This window comes from Entelurus aequoreus, linkage group LG01, assembly GCF_033978785.1.
Source record: "Entelurus aequoreus isolate RoL-2023_Sb linkage group LG01, RoL_Eaeq_v1.1, whole genome shotgun sequence".
NCBI classification, from domain to species: Eukaryota; Metazoa; Chordata; class Actinopteri; order Syngnathiformes; family Syngnathidae; genus Entelurus; species Entelurus aequoreus.
In genome coordinates, this window is record NC_084731.1 from 31,733,507 (window position 1) to 31,745,910 (window position 12,404).

The following is a 12,404-nucleotide window of genomic DNA, read 5'->3' on the forward strand; positions in this document are numbered from 1 at the left end:
GACGTCACTCACCTCACGGCCACACACATACGCTACTGTCATAACATTTTCTTTCCAATTCATTAATTAGGCAACTAATTTGAAACTGGTGTGGGTGGCTCTATATATACTAGCCCACTGCAGACACATGCAGAAATCAACAAGGAATGGAAAAGTATTAAATCTGTGACAAAAATAATATCCGCTCTGTCTAAACGATACCGTTTGATCAGCTGCTCGTCATCAAAAAAAAAAAAACATTGTTCCGTTCCCTGAACGTTCGCACACGTCTCTCTCGCCTCAGTGCCGTCCCCTGCTGGCAACTCCTAACCACTTAAGACACCTCTGAAGGTCTCTTAAATATCGTGGAGAGTAGGAGTGATTCTTAGACTTAAGAACGTTGATAAAAAGCTTTTATTCTTAAGTTTGAGAGTAGGACTAAATTTCGCAAATTCTCAGGACTTAAGTGTAAAATGGCACTCTAAAAAGCTTGATAAGTACGACCCCAAGTCTTTAAAATATTTTCTTGGATTTTCAAATTCTATTTGAGTTTTGTCTCTCTTAGAATTAAAAATGTTGAGCAAAGCAAGACCAGCTTGCTAGTAAATAAATACAATTTAAAAAATAGAGGCAGCTCACTGGTAAGTGCTGCTATTTGAGCTATTTTTAGAACAGGCCAGCGGGCTACTCATCTGGTCCTTACGGGCTACCTGGTGCCCGCGGGCACCGCGTTGGTGACCCCTGGTCTAAACCCAGCTCACGTTCCTTATTAGTGGTTGAACAATCCAATGCTTAGTGAATTTGGAGTTCATAGTGACGTCGCTTTTTGATCCTCCGATGGCTCTTCCTATCAAGTGTAACTGGTATAGGGAACAGCACCCCCACAACCCCGAAAGAGACAAGCGGTAGAAAAAGGATGGATGGATATTGAAAGTCAGTCAGTCAGTCTTGATACATCCCATTTTTGCCGTGAAAAAGGGCATTGGCCAGGTTTTTTAGCGTCCGCCTGACATGGCCAAGGAGTCACAGGAACACGTTTTGACAGCAATAGGTAGTAGCCATGTGCGATCTCTTGTTTGATTACAAAATGTACTAATACAACACAGAAGAGCCCCTGGGACCCCCGGGGCCTCATGTAACAAGCTTGCTTATGCACACAGACCTGGCGTTTGCCCTTTTTCATAGCAAAAATGAGATGTGCTGTGGATACCAGTGGCGGGCCGTGCATTTCCCACCTAGGCTCTCAAAATACCATAATTGATGTCACCACATGACCATTGGGGGAGAAATACTATACAGAAACACATTTACGCACTACTGAGCATTGAAACACCTCAACAGTGTACAAAACGGGTTATTTTCTGGCGCATTAAATTAAAACGCATCAGCAATTAAAACATGTCTTATGTGGTACTGTTAAAATTAAAATTGCAAAAAACATATTAAAAGTGAAACAATTAAATAGTTGAACTCACAATTTTTAGCACCCATTCGACGCCATATAAGCCAGTGGTACCCTTCGTCGTCGGCTTATTCAAGTGGAAATGGTGAGCATTTCCCCATTTCATCACCGGAACAGCTGAGTTAGCTTCCGGAGTTGGCCGACATCGTCTCACAAGATGTGGTTGCTCTTTAAATATCCTTCTTGAAAATGGCCTTGCAAATATATATCTGCCACCTAACCAACGTTTTGTTGTCCTTTTCTGCTATGGCGCAACACTTCCTGATTCCTGCTAAATTGTAACTTGTGGTTGGATACTCACTTTGGAATGACAAGTAAGTATCCAATCACAGTCTTGTTAACATCCAGCTACCTAGATAGGCTACTGTCAACAACTTAGGATCTCATTGGCTATCGCAACTGTCTCTCAACTCTTATGTGTTCTCAAATTAATCCGCTATCGGTCCCAGTGAGTATCCAAGGCCATCTAGAAGGCCTTGCTGACAACAACTCGTGATCTGATTGGCTATCGCAACTGTCTATCAACTGTATGTGCCCGTTCACTTACAGTGCACGGACGCCCGCATTGTTGATTCTGAAGGCCCCGGGCAGATTTTGTAAACCATGGCAACATAAGCTAGCTGAATTCTGGTTGGATACAAACTAAAACTAAACAACAACAGCACTGGAAGGGGCATAATATGACATGAAGAGAATATGAATACTTTTAGATATTTAGGGAAAGTAAATAAAAACATGATTTTATCTTTAATTATTATCATGATTTCTGGTTATGTTAGGCCAGCAGAGAAGGCCTTGCTGGCCCTGACGGCACACTACTGGTGGATACTTTGGCGACATGTAAAGGTGGTCGTTCGGGTTTTGCCAACATTTCAGTTTAACAATGTTAAAAACATCGAGGCACAGGCACAAAATAAACTTTCTCGCCAATGCATTTAATGCTTCATATTTATAATAATATTTGTGATATTTTACCTAAGCAATTATTTTGACACCTATAGTCAAAACATGTTCCTGTAACTCCTTGGCCATATGAGGCGGACAGCACAATGGCACGTAGACGGCTGCTACAGCAAGAACCGTCCCTGCGTTCTAATTAAAAACGGAGTAATCAAGCAAGAACCAAAGTCTTTTTTGTATCCTTTATGATATGCTGGCATGTTTACATCTAAAAGATTGTGAGATTACATAATTTCGTCTGCTGGCAACCGAGCGCTTTTGTGGATTTGAACGTACGTCTGTTACTCGTAGGCACGTCACGCAACTACTTGCATGAGGCCCCTGGTTGCCTTAAACGTTTAAGCAACTGTTCATTTTTTTTTGTTGACACCTGCATACGCAGAGAGGCTTGCACTAATAAAATATTTGCTACAAGTCTGTTTGTTGTTTCAACACTTATTCATGCAGCCACTGTTTGTCCTCATCCGGGTCATGGATGAGCTGGAGCCTATACCAGCTGACTTAAAGGGGAACTGCACTTTTTGTGAGTGACTGCTCGCTGTTGCGAAAAAGCTAAGTATCGTTCTATCTGTGTGCTTCTAATTGTTTCACAGCTTTCTTTACTACTTCCCAAACATACTTAGTAGTCTTATTTAACTTGCAAATCACCCGATCTCTGTCTCACCACCCCTCTCTCAGCTAGCTAGCTAGCTGCTAAGCTAACGAAGCTAGCGCGGAGAAGGCGACATCGGTCTGAAGGAATCTGCTCCCACACGTCGCGACCACTTCCCTGAAGACAGCAAGAACTTGACTCGGTGAAAGAAATACCGTGAGTATGGCTCCCTGCTCTTCGTTCTCATGGATAGGTTGCGCTCTGCTATAGGGCCGTGTCCGCCAGTTAGAGCAGATTAATCTTGTAACTTTAGACGTTGCGGACACATCTGCTAGCGTTAGCTGTAGCGAGCTAACTAGCCCAGCTTATGGAAGCCCTAAGCGGCCTATAAGCAACGGTGAATCGGTTGAGACGAATAATAGATTTAGCCCTTTAGCTAGTCCTACACCCCAGTCTACTGGGCACCACACTTTAGTCATAGGGGACTCCATCACCCGAAACATAAAGCTTAGCAAACCAGCCACAATTAAATGTATTCCCGGGGCCAGAGCACCTGACATTGAAGCTAATCTTAGGAAGCTAACTCGCAACAGGCCTAGTAAACACGTACGACAGGCTAATCGCACCACTAGCTATGCGAACATAGTTGTACACGTTGGCTCCAATGACACTAAAATGAGACAGCCAGAGATTACAAAGAGGAACATAGCTAGGACTTGTAATCTCGCTAGAAAGATGTCCAGGCATCAGGCCCGGCCCTAACCAATCTGGCGCCCTAGGCAAGATTTTAGGTGGCGCCCCCCCACATCGGCAGTGAAGTGTATATACTCACAAGAAACCGAATAGCTTTGTCTTTGACCTTTTTTTTTACTTAAAGAAAGCAAATTAACAATCAGAATAGTCAACAAGATTAAAAAAAATATGAATAAATAAATGAATATAAAAAATGAATATCTAACAATTTATTGTCATCATTACAGTGAAATGCTGATTAGCAGAATGCAAAGTAACAGTATAATATATTATATGAGAATGTTATGTTATGATTATCTTTAACCGAATCACAGCAGTGCTCAAATTAAAAAACAGCATTCCCTCTCATGTGATATTGCTTAATTAACATTAATGATGTGCACTTTAACAACTAGGCTTACAACTATACCTAATATATAAAGGGGTGGAAAAGTGACTATTACCTGCAGGGCAAACATTAGCTAACCAGAAGGCAATAACAATGTAAACAAAAAACACCTGCTTAAAAGATCTAATACAAATGTCTCTGAGGAATGTAAGGTGGGACCGTGGGAGTACTGTAATTACCTAACGTTACATTATTATTTTCCATAACAATTCACCCCCCTCCACAATATTAACCCTATTTATTGATTAGCAATTGCCGAATCATGTAACATTAGCTTAATGCTAAAAAGCCAGGTTACTATCACCAGTGTTGGGTTAATTACTGAAAACCAGTAACTAGTTACAGTTACTAGTTACTTCATTTTAAAAGTAAGTCAGTTACTAACTCAGTTACTTACACCAAAAAGTAATGCGTTACTGTGAAAAGTAACTATTTAGTTACTTCTTTTTTTTTTTTAAAGCTCCCATTAATGCCCTTTTAGCCTTCATTTCGGTACTGTTATTGCACTGGAGAATAATACAATCTGTTGATCAACTTGACATGCATTTGCATCACTGAACTCTGCTAGGCAATGTGCTCTACATACAACACACAAAGACAAAGATATGTTTCAAAGGGCCAATTTGTTTTTGGCCGGAACAAATTGACAAAACTATTTTAAATAGCTGCAACATAACATACATAAGTAACAAACAGCATAATAACAGCTTAGCTGTAAAGCAAGAAAGGCACACACTACATACACAAAGCCTAACCATGCATTTTTTCCTCAAGGAATTCTGACACAAAATCATGTCTGAAGCCCAGAACACTCTACACATTTCCCCAGTTTTAGTTTACAGATAAGGAAAGATTGGCCTGGCCCTCTAGCATCCCTCTTTATGTTTGTGAACTTTATAGTCTATACATTTAGAGTGATGTGATAATCAAACACTCTAGAAGTCTAGAATGAAAGAGTATATAAGAGAATTGACAGCAATGTTCCCTCTAAGGTGCGCGGCTGTGCAATTGCGCACTGCTCAAGCGTCCTCTGCGCACGGCAAATCTATGCCACGCACAAAATCAAATAAAAAAATAAGTGCATAACAATTTTCGACACACGGACACGACAGAGAAAACAGTTTTCGTCATCATTGTTCAAATATTGTAACGTCTGTCGAGACGCTTTGAGGACTTGAATTCCATCCATCACTTTACTGAGCAAAACTCTTTATTGTCGGCCATAAACACATCACCAAAACATTAGTAAAAAAATGATATCTAGCAAAAGTGGTCATTTTCTGCAGTACAAACCAGACCAAAAGCAACTTTGTTATATCAAAAGCAGCCGCTCGCTCTTTCTCACTTGCGCCAACACATGCACATATGGCACTTAGCCAGTGATGCGTTTACAGCCACACAAAAAGTCGGACAACTCCAACACCACACATAAAGTGTCATTCCAGGTCGTTACACTATGATTTACCAATCAAATGTGTGCTTATTCTAGTGTCATTTATTAGGAATCTTAATTTATAATTATTAATCATTAAATGCTGTTAGTATATTAAATAAATACTAATAAAAATATATTAAGTTGCAGGAATGTACACATGATCCCCTGCTTGCATCTCATTGTGCAACATGTGAATGTTTTAATGGGAACTAAATGCAATGTCTGAAAGGGGTACAAATTATTTCCAAAGCAGGACCTCCACCCAGACAAACAATACAAGTACACAGTTCATGAAAAACAATATTTGTTGTTATTGTCATTGTAAGTGGGCCTAAACACTTATATTAGAAATGGAAATGACTGCTGTAATTTGATTATAATAATAAGAGAATGTTGTCTGTCTATCTGTGTTGGCCCTGCGATGGGTGGGGACTTGTCCAGGGTGTACCCCGCCTTCCGCCTGAATGCAGCTGAGATAGGCTCCAGCGACCCCGAAAGGGACAAGCGGTAAAAAATGGATGGATGGATGGAGATTAAAGTTTTTATTTAGTCAGGTTTGGGACAGGTGTGCTGCTGGTGTAGCCACAGTGTGCACGTCTGATGTTGCTCACATGGGCTCCACTGAATGCTCAGGAACTTTTTGCGTTTGCTCACACATGAACACTTACAGGGAACATTGATTGACAGAGTGTGTACCTTCAGTGCTGCATGATGAGCAGAGGCAGAGTTAATCCTTAAGTGGTGGTGGTGGAGGGAAAGTAGCATTGGAGTCTCTGTCTCTCTTTACTAGCTTCGTCGAAGCATGTTGCTTATGTAGCTTGTTTCAGCACATTTGAATTGCTGTTTTGGGCAGTAGATGGGATCTTTGATCCAAAGCACAATTTACATTTAACTAAAATGTTATTTTCTTTGCGCTCGACAAAAGAAAAGTAGTGAAAATATCTCCAACAAACTCGACTGCAGCTCCGCCATGATCAGACACGCCCCCCTCCCTCCTCTCTCTCTTCCCTCCCCACACTCACACTCACACACACGCACACAAAGAGCGCACGTCTCTCTGGGTGGGGGGGGGCGTAATGTTGTAACAAATAATATTTCTATTAAATAGGCTTTACTTTGCATTTTAATTAACGTGGGATTATTTTTTGTATTTAAAAATAATAGTACCAACTTTCTTTTTTTTTTTTCTCCAACATTTGTGGCACTGGCGTGGCGCCCCCTGATGGACGGCGCCCTTAGCATTTGCCTATACGGCCTATGCCACGGGCCGGCCCTGCCAGGCATCAAGTACTTGTCTCTGGCCCCCTACCTGCGAGAGGCAATGATGAGAGGTATAGCAGATTAGTCTCGCTTAACAAGTGGCTGACTAGTTTTTGTAGACAACAGGGACTAATGTTTATTGATAATTGGCCCTCTTTCTGGGGCAAACCAGGCTTGTTGATGAGGGATGGCCTTCACCCTTACCAGGAAGGCGCCATCATCCTGCCTAGGAACATAGATTATTGTTTGAGTCACACTTGACTAACTACACTAGAGCAAGCCTGGTCACAGGCAATTACAGGGTCTGTTAGTCCGGGTGAGGAGTCAGTTAAGCTAGAACTAACCAACGCCAGGCTGGAAAATCCCTGCACACATAGCATTTCTCCTAGAATAATACACAACTCACTTAATGTTTTTTTCTGCAGTGACTGTGCCAGAGGTGGACATGCATTCTACTGAGGTGGCAAATTATGACGCGTTCAGTGTATCGCAGCCCCAAGCAAACAATCTGAAGATTCCCGTCATATCAATTCCAAGATATGGTCGACATTTTTTAAAATAAACGCAACATTATTAATAGTACTACTACGGATAACTTTAACAAAAATTACTCAAAACAGCCAACTACCTATAATATGGGCTTTTTAAACATAAGATCATTGTCTCCCAAAACGTTATTAGTTAATGAGGTCATTAGAGACAACAACCTTAACGTCATTGGTCTCAGCGAAACCTGGCTCGAACCAGACAATTTTTTTGCGCTGAACGAGGCATCTCCTCCTAACTATACGAATGCGCATATTGCCCGTCCCCTTAAAATGGGTGGGGTGCTCACACTAATATACAATGAAAACCTTAACCTTACCCCTAACCTAAGTAATAAATATAAATCATTTGAGGTGCTTACTATGAGGTCTGTCGCACCGTTGCCTCGTTACCTGGCTGTTATCTACCGCCCCCCTGAGCCCTATTCAGACTTTATCAGTGAATTCTCAGAGTTTGTCGCTGATTTAGTGACGCACGCCAACAATATAATTATAATGAGGAACTTTAATATCCATACTAATACCCCATCAGACCCTCCGTGCGTGACGCTCCAGACTATAATTGAAAGCTGTGGTCTTACACAAATAATAAATGAACTTACGCATCACAACGGTAATACGATAGATCTAGTGCTTGTCAGGGGTGTCACCACCTCCAAGGTTATGATATTCCCGTATACTAAAGTAATGTCCGATCATTACCTTATGAAATTCGAAGTTCTGACTCATTGTCAACAAGCTAATAATAACTGGTTATGCAGCCGCAACATTAATGCTGTCACAACGATGATTCTTGCTGGCCTACTGCCTTCGGTAATGGCGCCATTCCCAAATTATGTGGGCTCTATTGATAACCTCACTAACAACTTTAACGACGCCCTGCGCGACACCATTGATAGTATAGCACCGCTAAAGCTAAAAAAGGCCCCTAAAAGGCGTACATTATGGTTTATAGAAGAAACTAGAGCTCTTAAACTATGATGTAGAAAGCTGGAACGCAAATGGCGCGCGACTAAACTTGAGGTTTTCCATCAAGCATGGAGTGATAGTTTAATAACTTATAAATGCATGCTTACCTTAGCTTAAAGCTAATTACTACTCAAATCTCATCCAAATCAACAAAAATGATCCTAAATATTTGTTCAGTACAGTAGCATCGCTAACCCAACAAGGGACTCCTCCCAGTAGCTCCACCCACTCGACAGATGACTTTATGAATTTATTTAATAGAAAAATTTAACTCATTAGAAAGGAGATTAAAGACAACGCATCACAGCTACAACTGGGTTTTATTAACACAGACACAAATGTATATAAGACGGATATTGCCCTCCAAAATAGTCTCTCTCTTTTTGATGATATAACATTAGAGGAACTCCTACGGCGTGTAAATGGGATAAAACAAACAACATGTTTACTTGACCCACTTCCTGGGAAACTTATCAACGAACTGTTTGTAATATTAGGACCATTAGTGCTAAATATTACAAACTTATCACTTTCGTCTGGCACTGTTCCCCTAGCATTCAAAAAAGCGGTTATTCATCCTCTGCTCAAAACACCTAACCTCGATCCTGACCTCATGGTAAACTACCAGCCGGTGTCCCACCTTCCGTTTATTTCAAAAATCCTTGAAAAAAATTGTTGCACAGCAGCTAAATGAACACTTAGCTCTCTGTGAACCCTTTCAAGCCGGTTTCAGGGCAAATCACTCTACAGAGACAGCCCTCAAAAAAAAAGACTAATGATCTATTGCTAACGATGGATGCTGATGCGTCATTCATGTTGCTGCTTCTTGATCTTAGCGCTGCTTTCGATACCGTCGATCATAATATTTTATTAGAGCGTATCAAAACACGTGTTGGTATGTCAGACTTAGCCTTGTCTTGGTTTAACTCTTATCTTACTGACAGGATGCAGTGCGTCTCCCATAACAATGTGACCTCGGAGTATGTTAAGGTAACGTGTGGAGTTCCACAGGGTTCCGTTCTTGGCTCTGCACTCTTTAGTATCTACATGCTGCCGCTAGGTGACATCATACGCAAATACGGTGTTAGCTTTCACTGTTATGCTGATGACACCCAACTCTACATGCCCCTAAAGCTGACCAACACGCCGGATTGTGGTCAGCTGGAGGCGTGTCTTAATGAAATTAAACAATGGTTGTCCGCTAACTTTTTGCAACTCAACGCTAAGAAAACGGAAATGCTGATTATCGGTCCTGCTAGACACCAACATCTATTTAATAATACCACCTTAACATTTGACAACCAAACAATTACACAAGGCTACTCTGTAAAGAATCTGGGTATCATCTTCGACCCAACTCTCTCGTTTGAGTCACACATTAAGAGTGTTACTAAAACGGCCTTCTTTCATCTCCGGAATATCGCTAAAATTTGCTCCATTTTGTCCACTAGCGACGCTGAGATCATTATTCATGCGTTCATTACGTCTCGTCTCAATTACTGTAACGTATTATTTTCGGGTCTCCCTATGTCTAGCATTAAAAGATTACAGTTGGTACAAAATGCGGCTGCTAGACTTTTGACAAGAACAAGAAAGTTTGATCATTTTCGCCTATACTGGCTCACCTGCACGCAGGCCTGGCCCTAACCAACCTGGCGCCATAAGCAAGATTTTAGGTGGCGCCCCCCCACATCGGCTAGTGAAGTGTATATACTCACAAGAAACCGAATAACTTTGTCTTTGACCTTTTTTTTTACTTAAAGAAAGCAAATCAACATATTATATGAGAATGTTATGTTATGATTGTCTTTAACCGAATCACAGCAGTGCTCAAATTAAAAAACAGCATTCCCTCTCATGTGATATTGCTTAATTAACATCAATGATGTGCACTTAATGTTGTAACAAATAATATTTCTATTAAATAGGCTTTACTTTGCATTTTCATTAACGTGGGATTATTTTTTGTATTTAGAAATAATAGTACCAACTTTTTTTTTTTTTTTTTTTTTTTTTTTCTCCAACATTTGTGGCTCTGGCGTGGCGCCCCCTGATGGACGGCGCCCTTAGCATTTGCCTATATGGCCTATGCCACGGGCCGGCCCTGCCTGCACGTGTCCTAGTAAAGCCAACAGAGGAGCCAAGAAGCTAACCACAAACACATTAACAAACATGCTGAAGTAAAAAATATAGCTGATAAAGCAGGCCAAGTTGCTGGAGACAACTGTTTTTTTTTCCGGAAGAACCTGAACGCAACATGCCTGGTGACTAGCCTCTTCCGGTATGTTCTTAATTTACGAAACAAAACGCAACCAGCGGTGGGAAAGCTACTCGGAAAATGTAGTAAACTAAACTATTAGTTACTATGGATTAAATGTAGCTAAAATGCAGAAGAAGCTATCCCCAGAGAACTAGCAAACTACACGACAAAAGGAGCTTGCTATATCTCCAAAAAGGAATGCACTGCACAGGAATTATTTTGTGGTTGTTTACTCAATGTCTTGTAGCACACACCTGCAAAGCTTGGTACACTTCTTCTTCTAATGCCATGTGACATTGATTGATTGATTGATTGATTGATTGATTGATTGATTGATTGATTGATTGATTGATTGATTGATTGATTGATTGAGACTTTTATTAGTAGATTGCACAGTACAGTACATATTCGTACAATTGACCACTAAATGGTAACACCCGAATAAGTTTTTCAACTTGTTTAAGTCGGGGTCCACGTTAATCAATTCATGGTAAATATATAGACAGGAGCCAACCTTACAACGAGTGCGCCGTCTAGTGGCCTATCTAATACAAGTGTTATTATCTCTCAAGGGAGCCAACATAACTGTATACATACATAAGTAGGTTAATAAAAGATTATCTACGATACCACATAAAGTAACTTAGTTCCACGCATCCCCATTTGATAAGATACGCCTGGGGCCCCATAAGAGAAGAGTTACAGGTATTACCGCTCTCGCAGATTATAATCACTCATTTTGATTTCGGGGACCCCCTGTTTGACATGCATTAAGATACAGACTAGGGCTGCACGATTTTGAGAAAAAACATAATTGCAAATTTTCTCTCCAAAAATGCGATTGCGATTCGATTTTGCGATTTTAGTATTTTATACAGAAATGTTTTATGGTGGATCAAGGTAATGGGTGAGATGCAACTGCATTGCTGCAGTCGTGCAATATTGCCCCCTTGTGGTGGAAAACTATAACAGCCATAACTTCCTTCTGCATGCTCCGATCATACTAGCCAACCCCTCTGAATTTTCCGGGAGAATCCCGAATTTCAGAGCCTCTCCCGAAAACCTCCCGGGACAAATATTCTCCCGAAAATCTCCCGATTTCCAGCCGGAGCTGGAGGCCACGCCCCCTCCAGCTCCATGCGGACCTGAGTGACGAGTTGACAGCCTGTTTTTACGTCCGCTTTCCCACGATATAAACAGCGTGCCTGCCCAATCACGTTATAACATCTACGGCTTTTAGAGAGTGCACAACTGCGCACACAACAAGAAGACGAAGCAGAAGAACGAGGAAGATACAGCTTGTAAGTTCCAAAACGAATGGAAACAAGAATTTCAGTTTATCCAGGACAGTTCGAAGGGGAAGGGGTATGCTGCCTGTAAATTTTGTAGAACAGACTTCTCCATTGAACACGGTGGCCGCAGCGCAGCACCGGTCACAGCCCAGTATTATGGGCCACCTCGCTAAATGGAGACCCGAGGGTGTAACTTATGCCGAGACAAAGATGGCTACGCTGATAGCTGGAAGCAACATCCCGTTCTCATTTGCGGATGTCTTCAACAAATCCGTGAAGGATATGTTCCCGTATTCCGAGATCGTTCGCCAGCACGCAAATGGCAGAACAAAGGCTACTCAAATAGTGAAAGGTAAGTGTTGTTTGTTTTTTTAGTAAGCAGCAAGCTGTGCTTCTGGCTGCAAAGCATTGCACTTTCAAGTACAACAATGAGTAGATGAGTGTTGTGTGTGTATGTGTAAATAAATGAACACTGAAATTCAAGTATTTCTTTTATTTATATATATATA